This window comes from Onychomys torridus, chromosome 4 (genome assembly GCF_903995425.1).
Source record: "Onychomys torridus chromosome 4, mOncTor1.1, whole genome shotgun sequence".
Taxonomy (NCBI): Eukaryota; Metazoa; Chordata; class Mammalia; order Rodentia; family Cricetidae; genus Onychomys; species Onychomys torridus.
The window spans coordinates 66,376,589-66,398,355 of record NC_050446.1 but is presented as its reverse complement, the minus strand read 5'-3'; the positions used below and the strand labels follow the sequence as shown (position 1 = coordinate 66,398,355).

The 21,767-nt window shown below is 50.9% G+C and overlaps 1 protein-coding gene across 1 annotated transcript in view; it reads right to left on the bottom strand.

The window, feature by feature from the left end:
* Positions 1 to 12,271, bottom strand: part of Cd82 (CD82 molecule) — a 45,272-nt gene extending 33,001 nt beyond the window's left edge. The window contains exon 1 of the mRNA XM_036186432.1: positions 12,133 to 12,271. The gene's annotated coding sequence lies outside the window, so the exon portion shown is untranslated. The remainder of the gene's footprint in view (positions 1 to 12,132) is intronic.
* Between the last annotated feature and the right edge of the window lie 9,496 nt (positions 12,272 to 21,767).

Here is a 21,767-nt window from a genome sequence, read left to right as displayed (position 1 = left end):
GTGGGGAGTTACCGGCATTTGCAGAGAGCCGGGGCAACCCAGGGGTGGTTAGTGTTTTTCCCTGAATGCCTGCAAGTCACCTGTGGGAAAAGCATCCTTTTCCTTAAAAGACAAGTGATAACTCCACGTCCTCAAGACCTGAAGACCACAGGTCTGAAGCTGATCGTCCTGAAACACACAGACCCAAACACTCTGAGCCCCAGGCTCTGGTCCCACATTGTGCTCAGGCCTAGTTAGGGAGGCCACTCAGGCTAACCAAGCTAGCAAGGCTAGTCACATCACCAGCTACACAGAGTTTGAGATTACAAGTTTATGTCCCCTTGCCTGGCTGGGAGAAAAGACTCAGTGTCAGCCCATAGCAGGGATATCGGAGCAATACCAGGTCCCAAGCCTGTGGACTTTCCTCTACTCAGCCTTCAGGATCCTAGGGAGGAGGAACAGGAACCAGTTGGACCAGTTTCTTGGTCAGAGAACCAAGTTTTCCTCCAGGGAGGATGGTGGCCTCGAAGGAGGACAAGAGATGGCAGACATTCAGGCAGAGCAGTGGGCCCCACATCCTGCTGTCTGGAAGTCTGCAAAATACTGTTCAGAGGACATAAGGATTCTAGGAAAAGCCAGGGGCAGAGTTTGCCTAGGATCCCACTCTCACCTCCACACCTACCTGGGCTTTTACATGCCAGGGCTGGAGGCAGTCTCGACCATCCTCCACATGGGCTCCAGACCTGGTCCTTGATGGGGTCTTGGGCCCCTCACACCAGGGCCCACCAGTTCACTGGGCTCTCTGGGGCTGAGGAGAGAGGGGCCCAGAGTCCTCCCTTCAGGAGGTAGTGTGGTGATATGGAATGGGGTTGAAAACACAGCCACGTTCTCCTGAGCTGTGGGATCTGGGCAGCTTGCTCAGCACCCTGTCACTGTGAGAACAGACTAAGTAACATCCCTCTCCCTGCCTGATTCCCAGGGCACTGGAGGGCCTGAGGGTATGTATGAGAAAAACTGTCTGTGGCCAACAGCTATAAAGTACAAGGTATCATTATGAGAAAAGGGGGGGGGGGTGCCCCAGGAAGGAGTGTGGGATTGGAATGCCCAGCCCCGCCTATTTGGTTGGCAACCTGAGCAGATGCTTCCAGTCTCATCCCTCAGTTTCTGAGAAATGGGTACTGATGACCTCTACTTGGGAGGCTGACCTGCTACAATAATTCTCTGCGAACAGCCCCAGGCAGGCCTGGCTCACACTAGATGCTCAGAAGCCACAAAGCACCCTCCCTCTGTTTCACGTGACAGGCAGAGCCCAGGCTGAGGGAAAGTTTCTGGCTTCCGGGAGCGCATACTGGCTGGGGAACAGGAGACGTGGACTTAGATCACGTTACTGAGGAGTCAGTGGGGAAGTAGAACAAGGCACTGCCTTAGGAACGTCATGGAGACTCAGCTCCCCGGGGAGTCTCCCCGGGTAGGCACAGTGCTAGAGAAGGTTTGGAAGGTATGGCAGCTTCCCTACTCACAGGAAAAAGTCAAGGCAGGTGAGGGTGAGGGGCACAACAGGGTTAAAGCTTGCTGGAAGCCAGCTTTCAAGAGTCTTGTGCCCTCACACCCAGGCCCCACCGGCCAGTGCAGAGCCTTGGGTTCTCTGGGGCTGAGGAGAGAGGGGGCAGGTGCCAGAGCCTCAGTTCTCCTTTCAGTAAAATGGGGGTTCTCCTATGTGTAAACTTCCCCATTCACACAGAGTCCATATGGAGAAGGGATGGGAGGGCAGTCACCAAGCCTCACTGGGTGAGCCTATATTAACAGGACACAAGCCCCACCTCCACCCACATCTATTCTGCTCTGCTGGCTTCACTAAGGGATGCCCTGCAGGACCTCCTGGGATGGACGGTGTGTTAGAAACGTGTTTGTCAGGTGGTAGAGCAATTGCCTAGCATGTGCAAGCCCCTGGGTTCAGTCCTCAGCATGGAAAGGGGGAAAAAAGGCAGAAATGCATATTCTGAGCCCAGCAAGAAGGTTCAGAGGGGGAAGGCCCTTGAGGCCAGGCTTGAAAACATAAGTTCAACTTTCCAAAGTTCCATGTGGTGGAAGGAGAGAACAGATTCTCACAATGTGTCCTCGGACCTCCACATCCCCCTCCACCAGCCCTCATACACATACTAAAATAGATAGACAGACAGACAGACAGATAGATAGATAAATAGATGATAGATGATTGAAAGATAGATAGATAGATAGATAGGTAGATAGATAGATAGATAGATAGATAGATGTAATAAAAAGTGAAATGCATACTCATAGGCTATGTCCCACCTTAGTTGGACAAAGCTTTTCCTAAGCTTTCTAATGGCATGCACACCAGTGTGAGAGCCACAGCACCCACCTCCCACTTCCTGAGATGTCCTATCAGGGGCTCATCTCCCGGAACCCTGGTTTCCAGAAGGCTACTAGGAAGAAGGAGTTACTGCAGGGACAGGCCATTAAATAGTAAAGTGATCCCATGACCAGTTAATGATACCACAGGCTCCAAGGGAGGAGGGTCCAAAGTCACACCAAAGAGAGACCTGGCTGCCTCTTGCTGTTTCCTGTCTCTTCCAAACACAATAAGCTCCTGTGTATATACTGCCTTCCTGTGATCTTGAACCCAGAGACCACCTGACCCAAAAGCTACCTTGAGGAATTTACTTCTCACTCCGGAGGTCAGAAGGCCTGAGCACAAAACACAGTAAGGACAAGGTGACCACTTCAGCCACACGGGTCATCATGAAATATTCAAATGGGTGGGCGGATGCTGAACACAGGGAACGCACCTCCTCTTACCGCAGCTGGGAGTTGGGCTGTGGGGTCATGTGGCAAACTCTTCCCTAGGCCATGGTAAACCCAGGCTCAGGCTCACAGGAAGCCACTTTGATGGCACAACCCCAATCTGGGGGTGTGAACACTTCTTTTATGGTTTGTTTTTAAAAGCCAAAACACCAAATTGTTCACCATGGTTATCTCTGAGTAATTATTTCCTTTAAGTATATGGTTCTGTGTACTGTAATTTTTTTCCACAGAATCTCTCTTCAATAATTAGAAAGTTTTTCAGTTTTTTTTCCTTTGGTTCATATGGAAACAAAGATTCTTTGGTCACTGTTGTTTTGGGACACATATGTGTATATGTTGTGCCTGTGAGTATGTGTGTTCCCATGTATATGAGCACACATGTGGAAGCCTGAAGTTTAAGTCTGGTGTCTTCCTGTGATTCTTCTCAACTCTGTTACCGAGATGGCTTCTCACTGAACCTGGAGCTCCCCAATTCCAGCCGGGTCTACCCAGACAACTTTCCCCAGGGATTCCGTGTTTCTGTCTCCAAGTGCTGAGGTGACAGGCACCCTTGCCTGGCTTTTCGATGGGTTCTTGGAGTCCTCACAATTACAGGACCCATGCGTTACCCACTGAGCCATCTCCTCGACCCACAAGGTTGTTTGGCTTTGTTTTTTAAGTCGATGCAAGCACCCCTGCTCTGTTTCAATGTTATCTGGGTCCCCTCAACTCTATACCAGCAACACCCAACTCCAGGCTGGGCTTATTCAATCGGAGTAAGAAACCATAAAGGCCAAGTCCCCAGCCGATCCTTGGCCCTTCGGGCAGCAAGCTCCCTCATCCCAGCCTGGGGCTGCCTGGCTCTGCTCTCATTTGCCACGGTCGTCACACTTACCAGCTTCTGGCTTTACGAGGCTGGACTCTTCCCGCCACTAACATTCCCTCATTCACCCTCCCTGCAAGCCCAGGGTGAGAAAGTGCTACAGGGAGGCTGGGCATGGTGGCACACGCCTGTAATCCCAGCACCCGGGAGGCAGAGGCAGGGGGATCTCAGTGAGTTCAGGCCAGCCTGGGCTACAGAGTGAGTTCCAGGACAGTCAGGGCTATGAAGAGAGACCCTGTCTCAATCAATCAACTAACCAGTCAGTCAGTCAATCAATCAGTCAATCAATCAATCAATCACTCTGGCTAAGCCTGAAGTCCCAGTGTCTGGAAGAATCCCACCAAGGTGTCTGGAGCTCCCCGAAGTTCTCTGCTTACAACGCACACAAAGCTTGAGAACAAGGCACCACGCTAAACTGTCTCCAGGAAAAACAAGGCCTGCTGCCTGGGGATCTTTTGGACAGACTGGAGCAGAACACACATCCTCCTTGCCCTGGCCACTCTGCATGCATGCACGCATGCACACATGCACGCATGCATATACACACACACACACACACACACACACACACACACACACACACCCCACATGGACAGAGGCCAGAGGTCAGAAAGGTGAACGGTCTACATGACTGAGCATGACTCGAAGCTTGGACACCCACTCACTTATTATAGAACTTCAAAGACATCAATCCTCTTCAAATGAGTCCACTGAGTTTCTATACCCTCTATTAACAGTGATGCCCTGTCCATTCCCCTGCAGTGGCACACTAATAATCCATCTCCTCAGACAGAGAGTGGGAGATGATTTTCTCCCTCTAGAATTGCTAACTGTTGTGACTAGCAACAGGTGGTGAACATGTACTGAGTGCTTACTACACACCTGAAGTGCTTCGTGTGTGTGTGGGGGGGGGGTGGGTACACACACTCCTCTCTACACTTGTTACACGTTGGAGGGACCTCTATTGAATGCACACTTCTAGCCTTGCCCCCACCCCCGCCCTTCTTCAGTCCCTGCCCCAGATGCCAGGGTAGCTTATCTGATGGGCTCCTCCAGGAGACACACTGGGCTGGCTAGGCCAGGCTCCCCCTGGCACAGAGCCAGGTTGTCTACAGACAGCTGCCATCTTGGTGTCGTCTGCTCTTGCCACCTGGTTCTGCGGCGAGGCAGGCTCCTGCCAAGTGCCACCTGTATCCAAACAAGTGACTCCACAGGTTCCAGAATAGACAGCGCACAAGCCCTATGCCCAGAGCTAAAGCCACGTTCTATCTTAGGCCTCGCTTATGGTAAGCTCACCTAACCCTCATTCAGTGCCCTGGTATAAGCTTTACTAGCCCCGTCCCCATTTCACAGCATGTTGAGGCTCAGAGAGGCAACTAAGCTGCCTTTGTAAGCTGCTGGCGACAAGCTCTGTGAACAGCACCTAGCTCTCGGGTGGGTCACACCCATGCTACCTGTGATATTCTCACTCATATCTGGTGTTGGTTTCCCAAGTGGGCTGTGGCCCAGGCACTCCCTGGGAGTTGCCTGGGCCTTGACAAGCTGATATGTTCTTCAAACCAACACTCCACCCCTCCTCTGAAAACACAGGATTGATTAACAACCAAATACTCACTGTGACCTCAAGTTTACAGAATCTATTTTTCTTCAAATACGTGCCCTTTGTAATGTTGTTGTGTGTGTCCATTTTTTAAAAACTGAATATCAAAGTAATTTGGGTTTCTGGCATAAGGTTTAGAAAATAAGGAAACTTTAAAAGGCAATAATTGGTCTCAAATCTGCATATTTGGATATGGTAATGTGCATATATATTTACTTGGGGTGCTAGGTTATTTATTATGTGTATGAGTGTTTTGTCTATGTGTATGTAAATGCACTATGTGTATATGGTACCCATGGAGGCCAGAAGAGGAAGTCAGATCCCCTTGGAAATGGAGTTATGGACAGGTGAGAGCCACCACGTGGTTGCTGGGAACTGAACCCAGGTCCTCTGCAAGAGCAATAGTGTTCTCTTAACTGCTGAGACAGCTCTCCATTCCTTATTCTTCTTTTTGAGGTTGTTACATTTATTTATTCATTCAGTGTGTGGTGGTGTGTGTGTGTGTGTGGTGTGTGTGGTGTGGTGTGGTGTGGTGTGTGTGTGTATGTGTGTGTGTGTGTGTGTGTGTGTGTATGTGTAGGCGTGCATGTGGAGGTCAGAGGACAACTTCTGGGAGTCGGTTTCTCTCCTTCTGCCATATGGTTCCTGGGGCTTGAACTCATGTCCTCAACTTGGAAGTAAGTGCCTTTGCAGGCTGAGCCACCCCTCAACCCACTGTGCATATTGAAAGAGGTGTTGAACTGCACTCGGGCCTTGGTGAGGGGTCATGGGGAGCAGCCACTACCCTTCTGTGCCGGCAGAGCCTCCTGGCAGCAGCTGAGAGCTGACCATCCCCACCTTCCTCCCGGGCTGGTTCACCAGATGTCCTCCCCCTGGGAAAGGTCCTGCTCTGCCCACAGTGGCCGCACATGTGCCAAGATGACAAAAGCCTCACAGAGCAGCTGCAGGATGACAGTTACAGCTCTGCAGTCTGGGGAGGGCTGGAACTTGTCTGAGGTTTCACAAGAGGTCTTCAGGACAAGCTGGAGTAGGAACCCAAATGCCTGGTCTTTAGATTCAAGGCTCCAGTCTCCCAGGGACTTAAGCTGCTTCCTGTCGACAACAATGTCCAGAAGCAGCATGTATGGAGACAGCATCCAGTAGCCCAACACTGTCAGAAATCTTTCACAAACATTAGCTCCCGTGTCACTGTCAAACAGCATGAGGTGAGCACAGCTGTCCCTTGGTGCCTGTAAAGGACACCAAATCTGGGGATGCTAAGAGTCCCTTATGAACAACAGTGTAAAGTCTGGATAACCTGAGTACATCCAGTATGCCTTGAGCCCTCTCTGGTTGTCACACAGTATCATTAGGAACTAATGACAGCTCGCAAAGTCTGCCCACATGACAGTTTTCTTCCAAACACACTAGGTCCACAGCTCACTGGCTCTGCAGATGTGAAGCCCCTACCTGTGGGATGGTTAACCCTACCTGCCAAGCTGACAGGATCGAGATCACCTAGGAGACCAGCCTCTGGGCATGCCAAGGAGGGACTATCTAGATTAGGGTGATTGAGGTGGGAAGATGCCCCTTGAGAAGGCAGCATCAATCGGTAGCCTGGGGCTTCAGACTGCATGAAATGGAGAAGGCTGCTGAACATTCTACTTTCTGACAGACACAATGTGACCAGCTGCTTAAGCCCTCCCCTCATAGTGTGCCCACCATAGCAGACTGTATCCCTTCAAACTGCGAGCCAAAATACACCCCACCCCACGCTGCTTTAAGTTGCTGTTTATCCAGAATTCTGTCATAGCAATGAGAAAATAATGAATGCTCTGTGGACAACCTGTGGCTGTCCCCTTCACAGGTACTGACACTGGGTACTAAGGTATACAGATGCTTGCCCAAGGTCACTCTCAGCTGGTGAGCAGCAGCAGTGGCAGACATCCTGGAAGTTTGATTCCAGAGTCTCTGACCCGGCCTAGGGTCCCTGCACTCCCCCAGGGGCCCAGGAAGCCTTTAAAACATATGCTGCCTGAAGCAAGGAAATCAGGCAGAGGCCCACTCCCTGCCCCAGGTTCCTCAAGAATTCCATGGCACAGCTAGGATCTGAACCCAGGCCCAAACCTCCAACCTCCAGCACTCTGTCTGGCATCTCATCAGCCCTGAGAGCATAGACCCAGAATGCTGAGTTACTACATGTGAGACTAGCTTATCAAGGAGAGTTGGATTGGGCCCCAAAAGGCATAGATGCTGCAGCACAGGCCAAGAAGTCGGGGTGGGGTAGCACTTCCCAAACTGCCCAGGTGGCCTGTGGATGATGCATGGCCTGGGCATCCTGGAGGGCACCTCTCCTGTCTCCAGCCCAAGCCCCACATGCAGTAGCTCTGTCTGCTGCCAGGAAGGTGCCTTTGGCTGAGTAAGGGTTCATGAAGGGCTACAGAGGTCCCTCACTAGGCTAGGACTGAGGAAGTTGGCTGTTCCCCTCTCTGTAGAGTAAAGGCCAGGCTTCATAGGGAAGCGGAAGCCCTGTCTGAAACCATGGAAGCCCAGGCAGCCCACCCTCCTTCCTGGTACAGGTTGTAGGCCCTACTTCCTGAAGGTTCGACCTCTCAAAGGAGTCACCAAGGATCTCACATGGAGCTGAGTCCTACTGAAGGCCCCCAAGACAACCCTTTATTCAGTTAGCCGTCATTTTCTGAGTGTCTACTGAGGGCCAAGATACATAAATGGACAGGGTAGTCCCTGCCCGGGAGGCCTCTGTATGCCACAAACCAGCAGAACCAAAGGGAAGTTAAGTCATGGGAGATCCAGGCGGAAAAGCCTAGGAGCACCTGACACTTAGAAATGACTAGTGTCTTGGGGCACCCCATTACACATATTGGAGAGGAACAGAAGGCCAAGGAGGCAGGCACATTGAGAAATGTGTCTGGTGGAGCTGGTACGAACCGGCCACATGCATGCAGACCCTAACACAGCTCTCAGCAGTTCCGCACCTGCCCTGTGCCAGGGATAAAATGCAAGTGTTTGTGGTGTCCTCACACCATCCCATGAAGCCGTAACCACCACTATCATCATTTTCCAGATTCAGAAACTGAGGCTCAGATACAGTTACAGAGCTAGGAAATGGAGCTCCCGCGTGCAATGCTGGGCCACATGGCATACTATGTGCTCGAGCTCTGTCAGGCAGAACGGAGGGAACAGAACAGGAGGCAGGAGGACCCAGACTGAGGGCATTGCTCAGCCCACTCTAGTGAGGTTGGGGTGTGCATGCGTGTGCCGCCTGAAAACCAAGCAATGACTGGCCCGTGGCAGGGCCTGGAAGGGATGGCCGAGGAGGACTCATCTACGTTCACACGGAACAAACATGAGAGCTAGGCTCATTATCTCTGCTTCTCTCAGCTGCTTCTGTGTGTCTGCCCTGTATGTGTCAGCTGCTAACAGGAAACACACTGTGGTGCAGGGGGATTCCCAGGAGTGAGTCAGGAGTAAGTCAACTGGACAGACCCCAGCTGGACCCTGCAGGGCACTGGCTTCAGGGTTGACTCCTCTTAGCAGGACAGCATCAGCAGCTGAGGGGAAGGGAAGAACACATCTAGACCACTGGGCCCTGTTTACCTCTGGGCTTCCCCTTCAGGCTTCTCAGACCAAGGCTGGCCCTTTCCTGCTGAGATTAAACAGGTCACCTCCCCCAACCCCATCCTGTCCCACAGAAGGGTCCAGGCCAAGCAGCCTGGGTTCTACCCACCCTTCCCACCAGCCGCCTCTTGCAGAGCCAAATTCTGGCTGTTTGATGCTACTGATTGTATCATGGCTACAACCCAGCTTCCCACAGGGCAGAGGAAGTGGGCATAATGGTTTAGAGCAGCGGCCAAGGCTAAGGTCTCAAGGCAGGAGAGCCTGCAGGTTTCAGACATTTTAAACCCAAAGCAGTGTTCAGGGCCTGGGCTGCTGGGTTAGGTGCCAGTGTCTTGGGACACCCCCTCCCTCTAATGAGGATCAGACTTGGTTTGGTCCCCAAGTGAAAGAGTTGGGTCCCCAAGGTGGAGGGAGTTGCCAGCCACTGGGAACTTCCTCTTCTAAAATAAGGGGACACCCCTGCATGTCAAACTTTTGCCCCAGGAAACCAAAAGCCATCCCTTGTGGGAAATTTGTGTCCAGATGGCTGACCTCTCGATCCTGCCTTCTCTGGGCTGAACAGGGAAGCCTGGGTACTTTTCCCACCCGTCCTGATCAGATGCCCACTGCTAGGGGCACAGGCTCCCCAACTCAGCCCAGACTTCACTTCTTCATGGGTGAACACAGGGCTTCCTGGGACTACCACCCTATCACTCAGTAGCATTCACCCTTCCTGTGACTACCACCCACTTATGCAGCCATCTTCATTAGGTCTGACTGGGCCCCAAGGGCAGGCGCAGCTGGATTCTTCCCATATCACTCTTGGCGGGCTGTCTTTTCTAGCCTGTGATCTCCTTCAACCAAACGTCCCCTAGACATGTTAGTCCTCTGCCTCTGTGTATCTAGCACACACAGTATCAAACTTTGTATCACCCCCCACCCCCGATAACCCCTTCAATGGTTCTTCTCACTTTCTATGATCCAAGCCTAAGCATTTAAAGCCCTTCTGGAGCTCATCCTACCTACTATCCCTGCTTTGCATGCCCTGAAAGCTCAGTTGTAGCCAGACCAGTGTTTCTCAACCAGGGTTTCATTTGTGGGGGTCAAATGAGGCCATAGAAAACACAAGACATTTACATTACGATTCATAACAGTAACAAAATCACAGTTATGAAGTGGCAATGAAAATAATTTTATGGTTGAGGAGGATCACCACAACACAAGGAGCTGTATTTAAAGGGTCGAAGCACTAAGGTTGAGAAGCACTGAGCTAGAAACTCAACTCAGCCACTTACAAGAGCTCGCTCAACAGGCTGACCTTGCCTTTGAGTTCTTCCTCTGTTCAAGATGCCTTCTGCCCTAACTTTCCAGTCCCTAAGGCCCCAAAGGCCCTTCTCGTCCTTTCTTTGAACATCTTGTGTCACATTCCCTGATCTAAGCCCCTTCCCAGATGCTGAGAAGCCCAAGGGCGTGGGGCCAGTGTCATGTCATAGAATGGGAGTGGTGGTGAAGAGGCCCATCCACACCAGGCATGGGTGGGAGAGCATGTCTCCTTCTATCAAGACTGCTTCTCTTCACTGTAGCAAATTCTCATCCAATGCCACTGAGATGCTGACATCTGTGGAGCAGGGAGTGTGTAGGCCCAAGCTTAATGAGGAGTGGGGAGTTCAGGCAGAAAGTCTTGTCCAAGTCACACTCCCATCCCTGCTATGGTTCTCCAGAGTCTCCCAACAGACTCAGACTCAACACACACACACACACACACACACACACACACACACACACAGAGAGAGAGAGAGAGAGAGAGAGAGAGAGAGAGAGAGAGTATCTCCTCCACATGGCTCAGCCTTCAGCCTGGCTTTCCAGGGCACTTTCTATTTGACCCCACAACATGGGTTCGTCTCCCCCCAAAATGCAGGGCCTCACATGTAGAACCTTCCATGCCTTCTGCACCCATCCTGCTCACTGGGACTATCTGCTCATCCTGCCCCAAACTGAGCCTCCAGCCACTAGAGCCTCACAGACCCCTGAGACTTCCCCTGAATTGACCCAAGCTGTGAGAGAGCCTCTCCAGGAGGGAAATGGGATGGGGGAGTCTCACAGCACCTCAGGATGAGGGCAATGCCAGGTCCTTGTGAGGATACACATCTACATCCTCAGCTCTGTCTTGTATGCAGTACCCATCAACCCCAAGCACTGTTAGGAACTCAGGCACTGTTTACTCCAGGTAACATACTTTCTGACTCACAATTAACAAGATGACGGTGGCTGGTGTCTGTTTCTGACTCTGGTGAGGTCAGGGGTGGGACAGCAGCAGCTACCACCAGCCCTCCAAACCAAGCCAAACCCCAAAGACAGGTTTATTTCCCAGAGGGAAGGCAACATATCACCTGCTCACTGACATCACAGGAGGCTTCTGGGCACCCAGTGTCTTGTTAGGCATTGTACACACAGTTCCACTTAGTTCTTGTTAACTACTGTTAGGTCACTGTCCCCCAAGTCACAGATAAAGTAAAGTTTGAAGAGGGAATGGAATCCAAGTCGGCTGAGTCCCAAAGCCTAAATCCTTTGACACATCGAGGGCCCGGGACCCAGGACCCCCACCACCATTAGGGCTGGAGCCCCTCAGCACAGATACCTAATTCTGGACATAGCAGGGAGGCCCAGGACTTAGCTAGATTCCAAGCAGGTTTTGTAGGGGAGAGTTGCTCCTGCTAACCCTGGGTGGGGGTGGCTCTTCCACCTGCTCACCTGGAAAAGTCTGGCTAGGTTTCCACTTCCGAGCTCAGTGGTGCGCTCAGAAGTTGGAAGGAGGGAAAGAATGTTAATTGCCTTGCTTTGGGGTCCCTTCCTGGTACTCAATAACCCAGAGCGACATATCAAGTGTTTTTCTCTCGGTGGCATTTTGCAGCTGAGGTCTAGCTACGCGGGTGGCCTTCCGTACCCCAGTGCCTGTCACCTGCTAGCCCTCACCTTCCGGGGTTCTGGTGAGAAAGAGCACTCCGGGAACACGGAGCTCACCTCAATCAACTTCCTCCTTCTGGAACCCGAGGAGCTCAGGGCTGGGGGCAGGGACCGGCCCAGGGCCACACGGCTGCTGTGTGGTGCTGCCAGAACTAGGGAGTTCGGACTCGGAGGCGAATGATCTTTCTCAGTCTGCTCTGGGTCTTATTACCTGTTGCCAAGCGGGCCTCCGAAGTCTGCAGAAGTCCAGGCGAAGCTAAGTTTGCTTCCGATTGTCCCGCCCCCTCCCCCACGCCCCTCTTACCTGCCGTCTGGGTCCTGGTTACACGCTGAAAGTCCAGCTTCTTCAGCTGGCGCCCCAGCCCCCGTCTGACTGCGCAGCTTGGCTCAGTTCTTCCACTCTCTCCCGCCACCCCCTCCAGGAGTCAGTCCAGCTCAACGGCCTCGTCCGGCCACGCCACGCCCCCCGAGACCACGCCCTCGACACGCCCCTTGTAATGCTCCTCTCCCAGCCTGGCGGAAGGTAGCACCAGTCTCCGCCTATCACAGCCTGCTGGTCCAATCAAACGGTCACACCCCTGGGCACACCCCTGAGCTGCCCTTTGCCAACCCTCCAGCTCCGCCTCCGGCCCTGCAGCCTGGCTCCAAGCCGAGCTCGTCCCTGCCCACTACAGCCTGGAGGTGAGGCCATGGGCGGGCTTTCTCCAGAGGATGAAGCCGGCCTAGGACCCCAGTCTCTGCCTTGTTTTCTGCGCCCTTCCAGCCTCTAACAGCCCTGCCTAACGGTCCTTCCCCCTGAGGTCTCCCTCAGCCTTCCCAGTTCCCTTTTAGGCTGCTGGCGATCCTCTTAAGCCTGTCGTTCTTCCCGCCTCCATCACTTTCTTTAGGGGCTTACCCTTGGGCCTCCGTCTGGGAGGCTCCGCCCCTCCTCCGGGTTCTCTGCTCCGCCCTGATCTTGTTCCCCCTGGCAACCCCTGCTCAGGGCTGCAGGCCTGGGGGCCCCACGCTGGCATTCTAGGACTAGCGTATCCTGGTGCAACCCCGGAATGGCGTGGGAGCGTTCGCGTTCCAAGACTGGGCCTCCGTGTGGAGGCGGTTCAGACCCAAGCACTTTCTGAAAATACTAACTGCTACCGGTGGTTGAATCCTTGCTCAGAGACAGGCTGATTAGTCAAGAGCTGTGAAAGCCATGATCCTTGAATTCTACTGCTCCTGGGCTGCTTTCCTTGCGCCCATTTTACAGATGCACAACCCAAGCTTTAGAAAGGGGAAGTCGTGGGCTAGAGTTCAACAGCTTAGTTGTTTGTGAACCATTCCCACGGCTCCAGTCACAAACTTAGGCCTGTCCTAGCTTGCCTGGATTTTGGCCCTTGAAGAAGTGGCCCAGGCCAGCAAGCTGTTGGTACAGCAGGCAGATGAGGGTGTGGCAGGAGAGGGCTGAAGGCCTGAGCCCTCCATGTCCGGCTTCTCCCTTTAGAAGGTGGGCTGCCAAAGATCTCCAGATGTCTGCACACCCTACCCTGCATGTCCAGACTGTGGACCAGCCTCGGGCAGATTACCAGGTTAATGATCAGAACCCTTAATTATTATCTCACTGGCATCTCACTGCAAGCCACTGTGGAGAGGGTATGAATGAGCCTGCTTTGCAGGAACCCAGAGGATAGGGAGCACTAGATGCCCCTGGTTCTCCAGGCTCTGTCCTCACCCCAGAAGCCCTCATACTGCCTGGGAACTTGTCAGGGGCATGCTTGGGGTTTGAGACATCCCAGAACAGAGTGAGAAACTGCAATGGTTGGTTTTCATAAGGTTTCCAGGTGATTCCGAGTCAGCCTTGAGTTTGAGAGCCACTATTGGAAATAGATGAACACCTGAGGTTGGGTTGAGACTCACAGGATCTAGGTAGACCTGGCAGCTGAGAAACCCAGGGCAAAATAAAGTCCTTAGAATGCACCTTTAAGAAGGACCTAACAGCCAGGTAAGGTGGCTCACATCTATCCCAGCACTCAAGAGGTAGAGTCAGAAGGATCAGGAGTTTGAGGCCAGCCTTGGCCACATAGCAAGTTTGAGGCTAACATGGGCTTCATGAAACTCTGTCTGAAAAAAAAAAATGAAAGAAAGAAAAAGAAAAAGAGATTAATAACAAAAAATATTAATGCCAATTCTGAGGGTGGCCATTGGAAATAAAACTTTATTTTTGGTTTTGGCTTTTTTGAGACAGGGTCTCATGCAGCCCAGGCTGTACTCAAATTCTGATCCTCCTCCAGCTTCCTGAGTGCAGTGCTTAAGGACACGAGTCACTGCTCCTGGCTTGGAGATGAGGAGAGATGCTCTTCACCGAGAGTTCAGCGTGGAGTGTGGAGTAAGGCAGGTATGGTGGTATAAGCTGAAGTCCCAGTACGTGGGAAGTAAAGGCAGGAACATTAGGAGTTCAAGGTCATCCAGGCTGTCTCCAAAAAACAGGTAATGAATTAATCAATTTACATACTAAGTTTAGGAAACCAGCTAGAGAGATGGCTCATGGGTTAAGAGTGCTTGCTGCTCTTCCAGAGGACCAGAGTTTGGTCCCAGTACCTAAGTTGGGAAGGTTACAATAGCATGTAACTTCAGATCTTACCAGTCCAAAACACTCTTCTGGCTTCTGAGGTCTTTGCATATGTGGTGTGTACACACACACACACACACACACACACACACACACACACAGCCCATGTAAAATAAATAAATAATAAATAAGTAAATAAATAAATAAATAAATAAATAAAAATAAGCTCAGGGAACAAGGACTGTCCTGTCCCCAGACGATAACCATTTACTCCATAAGATGTCATGATCTCGCCAAGTTCCCAGATGCTGTGGATGCTACTGGTGCAGGGCCACGGTGAGAGAACAGGTATGCTGCTGTGTCTTGGGCTAGGTGCTAAATCTTGACCCTGTCCAACCTCTGTCAAGTGGCCACAGAATACCCTCCCCAACCACCCTGCTTGGGTCTGCCTTGATCTTTGTGATGTTTGTGATGGTGACTCACAGATGGCTGTTGTGTGACAAAACTTTTACTGGGGGGACTCAACATACACAACAGATAGGGAGCCCATAACAGACAAAGTGTGGGTGCCACCAAAGTCCAGCTTGGTGAAGCAATGAGTTTTATTGGGGTTACTTACAGGAATATGGGTGAGGGGTTACTTACAGAAGCAGAAATGACCCAAAGGTAGCTGCATTACCAAAGCCCACCCCAGCATGAGTGACAGCTCACAAAAGCTGGGAACCTGGAGCACCCGGCACAGCCTGTAGGCAGCTCAACAGGTTGCAGAGTGTCCTTTCCAGGTGATTCACTTGGGCTAAACCTCTTCCAGTCTGGTTTCTTGGTCTGAATCTTCTCTGTAGTTTATCTTATCTGAAACGCTTCTTCACAAGCTTTATTGCCTACTCTGGGAGGGGGCCTAGTGAACCTGGTCAGTTTCAGGAACTTCCTGAAGCTGTTTTGAGTTGTTTCCCTTCCTGCTTAAGGAGTTTCTCTGCAGGACAAGATTTTGTTTCAATCTCAGAGGAAAATGGTATACAAAACTGGTAAAAGGCCTGAGTCCCATCAGCCCCTCCCTAGCCCAGATGAGTCCCTCCTCCACCCAGATTGCCTCTCCTACATAAGTCCTGTTGGTACCCACTTCCTGTTCCAGCCACTCCAGATTAGAGATGGGGCTGCTGTGGGAAACAGAAGTAGGCAAGCAGCTTCTGAAATTTCTGTCACACAAGGCCCCAATCTTTTGCAGTCCTGCTGAAGTTTCCCCCAAAGGCATTCACAGCCTGGGGCTCTGGTGCGTTGTCCATGCCTCTTTTAGCACAGGAAGCCCAAGTTCAGAGTGCAGTTGAGGTGTGCTTCCTCAGGCCTTGAGCAGTTGACAGAACACACAACAAAGGGTCCCCCTCCTGCCTTCACCATCATCTTCATAACCTTCAGCAAGACTGTGCTCGAGTTTAGACTTCCTGGATTCTGAACGGGTGAGGAGGTCTGTAGCAGAATTGTTAGAAAGTCTTATTAATAAAATCAAACCTGAGCCAGTTATTGGGGTGAACGCTGGAAGATCAGAGAAACAGAACAAGCCACAGCTTCCTCACCTCGCCAATTCCTCAGCTGATCCTGTTTCCTCAGACTGGAAGCCTCTGAGTCCTCATCCAGAATGAATCTCAGCTGAACTGCTGCTAGAAGCCTAAAAGCTTAACTACCAAATGCTTCTAGTTTCTGGTCTTCACGCCTTACATATCTTTCTGCTTCCTGCCATCACTCCCTGGGATTAAAGGCTCACTTCTTGGGATTAAAGGCATGAGTCACCATTTCTGGTTGTTTCCAATGTGGCCTTGAACTCACAGAGATCCAGAGGGATTTCTGCCTCTGGAATGCTAGGATTAAAGGTGTGAGTGTCACCATTTTCTAATCTCTGTATCTAGTGGCTGTTCTGTTCTTTGACCCCAGATAAGTTTATTAGGGTGCACAAGATTTTGGCAAACACAATACCACCATAGAGATCAGCTTGACTCCAGATCTGGGCCACCCACCTGCGTCTCTTCTTGTCCCCATTTCCATCTGGTGTCACACTGTACAGGATTCATTCATGAGGATACTCCAGCCTGTCTGTCCAAACTCTCTCCACAGCCACTGTCTCCAGGGGTTACATACCGGGCCAGGGCCAGTTATCTGGGGATAGAGGTGTTAGGAGGTTTGGGTCACCCTTGAGGCTGCATGTGTGCCAGCTGGACAGAGATCCCCATGTTTCCACACTGAGGCACGGTCAGGATGACCCAGTGGACTCAGGTGCTCCTCATGTCCGGTGTCTAGGTCCTCGTCTCCTAGAACTCATACACAGTGTCTGGACCCCTAAGGGGTAGTCCTGGGTGGGTACAGACACAGCTGCTCATTTGCTGGAATAGATGGATGTCTCAGCATTGTTCCCCCTTCTCCTCCAGCCTTACCTGGTATTTTGTCAAAAAGAGAACAGAACTTCTGGTGAAAGACTCCATCTGGTATGAAATTCTTAGGCCATTCCAGAGGTGAAGCCAATAGTTCTGGAGGTAAGATGAGCCACTCTAGAAAGCTTAGCAGAAGAGCCCGAATGGCCAATTGGAGGGTGTGGGGTAGTGACTAGATTTTTAAAGAAATGTATGTGGTCATGGGTGTTGGTTAAATCGGTGCTGCTCGCTGAGGCCATGCCAACGGAGGAGAGTGCTGCAGGAAAGTCATGAGCCATAGTTACCTTTTAGACTTTTATTGGGAGAGAGAGGGAGAGATAGAAAGGGGAGAGGGAGAGAGAGGACCAGAGAAACAGAGAGACCTGCAGAGGGAAGAGAGCGGAAACAGAAAAGGGACGCACAGAGGGCCCGCCCATGTTTTAGGCTGGGCCACCGTCCCAGGCTGATGATGTAATTAAAAACAGGATTCTTAAATCAGGGTTCCCAGACCACAGAAGATTCCACCATTCCCCAGGTGGCAGAGGGGCAGAGCAACAAAAGACCTGAAGTCATGAGCAAGAGAGTAGGCATTGTAGGCATCAGGTTCTTTTGGTGCCTGGTTCCAGCAAAGACTCCAAAGCTTCTGCACAGCTCAGAAACGTTGTCTCCCATTGTTATTGTATTCATCTATTTTGCATTACTATAAGCAAAATACCTGAGGCCAGAAGACTTACAAAGAAGTCTGACTTGAAACTTGTTCTTCTGGGCAAGGTGCACATCTGGTGATGTATGTTGTGGACAGGGTTTCCATTAGCCCAGGGCTTCACAGTGTAGGACAGAAATGCAATTGTGTGTTGTCATGGTCAGTGTTCTGTTGTTGTGAAGAGACACCACAACCATGGCTGCTCTTACAAAGGAAATCATTTAATTGAGGCTGGCTTACAGTTTCAGAGGGTTTGTTCATTGTCAGCATGGCCCATAGCATGAAGACACACAGGCAGACAAGTAGCCAAGAGTTCTACATCTGGATCCCTAGACAGAAGGAAGAGAGAGACATTGGGACTGGCTTGGGCTTTTGAAACCTCAAAGCCCAACCCCTGGGACACACTTCCCCCAACAAGGCCTTACCTACTCAACAAGACCACACCCATTCCAACAAGGCCACACCTCCTAATCCCTTTCAAGTAGTGCCCCTCTCTGAGGACCAAGCATTCATATCTATGAGCCTCTGGAGGCCATTCTTATTCACACCACCACAGAGCACTTACCTCTGTAGTCCTGGTACCTTGGGAGGTGGAAGCAGGAGCATCAGGAATTCAAGATCAGCCTCAAGAAAGGTGGGAAGGAGAAGAGAGGAGACAAGGAAAGGAGGGAGGGCAGGAGGGGGCAGTCACAATGTGTAGTATAGTCCTCCCCTCCCCAGGGCCCTCAGTTTGGCTTCCTTATAGCATGACTTATGTTCTGCAGAACAATCTAGGGACAAGGAAGATGCATGTGGCGTCTTGTGACCCAGCCTTGGAAGTTGGTGTGTCTTCCTTTTCAGCCCACAGTGGAGCTCAGAAAGGACCACCCTGTTCAGAGGGAGGTGGGGTTCAAGGATAGTCACTGGCATGGCAGAAGCTGCTGCAGGCTTCAAATGGGTCCTCAGCGAGGTGGGGTAGAATTTCCTTTGACGAGAACTGGGAATCTAAATTAAATTGAGTCAAAGCAAGAACAATCTTCCTTTCAGAATTCTCTGGACAGAGGAAGCCCCTCCTGCCCCTTGGCTGGCCCTGTTTCCTTGACATTGTGAACCTGAACCAAATTTTCCCACCTACCCCCAACAATGCCCATTCTTAGAATGCCTGCTTCCCACATGTGGGAACAGAGGTACAGAAAAGCATTTGCCCAAGGTCAAGGTCATGAAGGAAAGAGAAAGGCTAATGTGGCCAACTCTGTGGCGGCTCACAGCTGGCTTCTGCACATCTCAGCTGCAGGAACTGAGCATCACAAAGCTTTGACTTGGACCATATCCAGGACCCAGATTTTGGGCACCCAGCACCCAGCACCAAAGGCCTGCTCTGGACCAGAAAGCCTCCCCAGAATCCAGGGAACTAGTCACATCTAACTGTAATAAATGATGCTGGCCCCAGAGAGCCAGCTCCAGAGAACCCCACATATCTCTGTCCCAGCACCTCTGTACCTTACCGTGTCTGGGTCCATCAAGTCCCATCAGCATCTCCATCCTGTGGCATTTGAGTGTGTTCCATTGAGACACTCGCCTTCATCGTCTTGGCCAATGGACCCATAAAGCTCTGACCTCTAAACCCATCCCAGCTGGGTCACAGCCAAGGCAAGGGCCTTGTTCCCACAGAAGAGCCTGGGTGCATTCTAGTGGCAGCCACTTAACAAAGATCAGCTGGACTTGATGGCATCCACTGTCCCTTGCTACCTCCAGAAGTCCAGGGAGACCTGGAGACCACCCCACCATGGCATTGGGGGGTGGGAGGGTGGGGGTATGGGGGGAGGCTTTTAGCATTAGGATGGTAACTATGGCAACCATGGTTTTAAAAATAACCAGTTACAGAACCTCAGCAGCTGTCTGCTCAGGGGATGGAACCCAGAGGCCTGAACCTACCAGACCAGCGCTTGACCACTGAGCTACACTCCCAGCCCCTGCCACACATTAAAAAAAACAAAAAACAAAAAACAACAACGAAAACCTACTAGTTTAAGTGTATCCACGAATTTACTAACTTGGCATGCTGCACCCTACATTTCATAAAGATGTCATTTGTCGACAATCTCTGCACCTGAGTCCATTAATATCTTCATCCACAATTTCCTGTCACAACTGCTCTTTTTCCTTTGTTGGCATAGGCTCAACTCCAGGATGGGGCCTAGGTACTTCAAACACTCGTGACGCGCCATCTTAGCAGCTGCGGGTGTATTTATTCTTTTTGTTTGTTTTGAGGCAGGGTCTCTCAAGTATGTAGCTCTGGCTATCCTGGAACTCAGTATGTAGATCAGACTGGCCTTGAACTCACAGAAATCCACCTGCTTCTGCCTCCCAAATGCTATTATTTATTCTTTTTTTTTTTTTTTGAGCTGAGGATCAAACCCAGGGTCTTGTGCTTGCTAGGCAAGCGCTCTACCACTGAGCTAAATCCCCCAACCCTATTATTTATTCTTTTAAAAATTATTTATTTATCCACTTATTTATTTTGAGACAGATCTCACTACATGGACAGAGAGCTGGAATTAAAGGCATGTGCCACCATGCCTCCACAGATTTGTTTTTATGATTTTTATTTATTTATTGTGTGTGTGTGTGTGTGTGTGTGTGTGTGTGAAGAAAGAGAGAGAGAGAGAGAGAGAGAGAGACTACCACAAGTGTGTGGGTACCCAAGAAGGCTAGAAGAGAGGGTCTGATACCTTGAAATGCAGTTTTAGACAGATAGCCACTGAAGTAAGTGGTGGGAACTGAACCCAAGTCTTCTACAAGAGCAGTATAAGCTTTTGACCCATGAGCCATCTCTGCAGTCTCTGTGAGTTTATCTGTAGCTAATATTCCTGTGATGCTTTACCTATTTTGCCTATTATGAACCATGCACCAACATGAATTTAAGAATATTTTTGAAACAGTGAACAGATATCCAGCATTCATGTAGTAACTACAAAGCAGCCCTGCCATTTCCTGCAGTAGACCATGGAGACCATTATCCACAGCCTTCATGCTCCTGTGTGAGGGCTGCTGGGTAGCAAAGTCAACATAGAGCAGACCCATGCTGTGTGGCTTTTGGTGGGAGACGTGAACAAATGTCCCCTCAGTTCAGGCATCCACAATGCCAGAGCAAAGAATCAGACCCAGCAGTCTAGTTGGGTGAACCAGTGGGGCTCTTGGAGTTAGTTACTTCAGGAAGCACAAATGACCCTCAGGCAGCTGCAACATCACCCAAAATCCCTTCCCAGCAGGGGCGACATCTCATGAAGGCTTATCCCTGGAGCTCCCGACAGGCAGGCATCTTCACTGAAGAGTCTCCTCTCCCTAGCAAGGTTACTTTATAACCGTGGAGGGGCCTTGAGAGTTCTGTACATTGCTGAGGACCAGGAGCCTTGAACACTTCTTTAGCTTTCTGAATCTCCTGAGCCTCTTTTCTCCCCTCAAGAGGGAATGTTTCAGTTCAGAGGAAACAGCTACACCAAATTTCCCTAAACAATTTCATGTCCAGATCACCATCCACCCAGAGGTGGATGAGAAGGATGGGAAGGAGAGACATGAAGAACAACAGCCCTCACACTGACCTGGGCTGGAGTGCAGGGTACCAGTGGGAGAGCCTTCACTATGTCAAACCCAGGTCAAACAAAACACTCTCCAGCTGGCTTGGTGGTGGTACATACTTAATCCCAGCACTCCAGAGGAGGCAGGCCAGCTTGGTCTACATAGGGAGTTTCAGGCCAGTCAAAACAAAACAAAAAACTCCAGCAGCCCCCAAAGCCTGTGGGGTGTGGCAGCATAGACATTCTCTCCCTGAGACTTGAATGGGAAAAGTTTTGAATCTGTTGCCAGCATTTAAAAACTAGGAAATTGCCAGACAGTGGTGGCGCATGCCTTTAATCCCAGAACTTAGGGGGGGTAAGCAGGTGGATCTCTGTGAATTTGAGGCTAGCCTGGTCTACAGAGCTAGTTCCAGATCAGTCAGGGCTACACAGAGAAACCCTGTCTTGAAAAACCAAAAACCAACCAAACAAACAAAACCCCCCCAAACTAGGAAATTTTACATTAGTATTTAGCTGTGTACCTTCTGGTACAGGGGGAGTATCTCTGGTTGATGTGGGCTGCAGCTGGTTGATGTGGGCTGCAGCTGGTAGACATGGGCTGCAGCTGGTAGACATGGGCTGCAGCTGGTTGATGTGGGCTGCAGCTGGTAGACATGGGCTGCAGCTGGTAGACATGGGCTGTAGCTGGTAGACCTGGATTGCAGGTAGTATAGACATGGGCTGCAGCTGGTAGACCTG